Raw genomic sequence first — 1,646 nt, forward strand, 5'->3', positions numbered from 1 at the left:
GACCCCATATACCGGAGGTGGTGGGTTCAAACCCAGCCCCGGCCAAAAACTGCAAAAAAAAAAAAAGTGGGTGTTTCATCTGCACCATCTTCTCCTTGTGTAGGCTGATGAGGAGGAGGAAGAGGTTGGCTGTAACCATTTTTTTTTTTTGGAGACAGAGTCTTACTTTATCGCCCTCAGTAGAGTGCCGTGGCATTATAGCTTGCAGCAACCTTCAGCTCTTGGGCTTAGGTGATTCTCTTACCTCAGCCTCCCGCGTAGCTAGGACTATAGGCACCTGCCATAACGCCCAGCTATTTTTTTGTTGCAGTTTGGTCAGGGCCCGGTTTGAACCCACCACCCTCAGCATATGTGGCCAGCGCCCTACTCACTGAGCCACAGGCACCGCCCCTCAGTGTAACTTTTATTGAAAAAAATCCATGTATGAGTGGACTCGTGCAGTTCCAACTCCTGTTGTTGAAGGGTCAACTGTGTGTGTGTGTGTGTGTGTGTGTCTGATACCAGTGGTTTGGATAAGAGGCTGTGGACATAAAAATATTCAGAAGCAATCTAAGATCCACTGATTGGGACTGGTCAGTAAAGCATAGCGCATCCATGCAGTGGAGACCCCTTCGTGGGGTACTTCACTCTAAAATGAAGGAGGCTAGCTGGACATGGTGGTGCACACCTGTGGTCCCAGCCACTTGAGAGGCTGGGGAAGGATGACTGCTTGATCCCAGGAGTTGGAGGTCAGCCTGGGCAACATTAGCAAGACCTAAACTCTTAATTACATTAAGGGATCATCTCTTTATATACACTTACAAACCAGTCTTCAAGATTAAGAAATAGAAAAAGAAGTGTGAATTTAATGCACAACTCTGTGTAGAAAGGCAGGTTAGATGAGTTGGAGGCCTCCAGCCTCTGCAGGAGAGGAGAGCTAGGTGGAAGGGAGGCTTCGCTGTCATGTACATGCTGTACCTTCTGCATTTTGAACCCTAGTTCACTAGATGTGAATCATTCACCTGGTCAATACATCAACTATTTTTGTTCCAGGCCAGGTTCCTGGCTCCACCTGGAATCAGGGGTAAAAGGTTCAATCTTCTAAAGTTCTGCTCTCCCTCTGAGAAGGCCACTCTCTGACATGCCAAGGCTCCATGACACCTCCTATCCTCTGACGCAGATGCCAGTGGGCTCTAGGGCCTGACTTCTCAGCTTTCAGTGGAGCCCCACGTGCTTTCACTTTCCTTCTTGTATAAAATGTCCAAAGCAGGACACTTGTAGCAAACAGGCCAATGCCAAAAGCATATAAAACCTGAAAGCTCCCCTCCCAGTCTCTGGGGCTAACCATCTGAACTAAGGTAACTATTGTGGAGGACTTGGTGTGTACCATTTCAGACCTTCTTTTTCATATTTATAGTAATAACGTGTGCATGTGCTCTGTGCATATGTGTGTGTATATATATACATATTCACACAATATATATGTATATATATATTTATGTGTTTCTTATTAAAAAGGAGCCTATTACACCTATTATGAAACATGATTTTTCTTTTCTGAGATAGAGTCTCACTATGTCGCCCTTAGTAGAGTGATGTCACAGCTCACAGCAACCTCAAACTCTTGTTTCAGCCTCCCACGTAGCTGGGACTATAGGCACCTGCCA

The sequence above is a fragment of the Otolemur garnettii genome, unplaced genomic scaffold, assembly GCF_000181295.1.
Source record: "Otolemur garnettii isolate 467f Iridium unplaced genomic scaffold, OtoGar3 scaffold00031, whole genome shotgun sequence".
NCBI classification, from domain to species: Eukaryota; Metazoa; Chordata; class Mammalia; order Primates; family Galagidae; genus Otolemur; species Otolemur garnettii.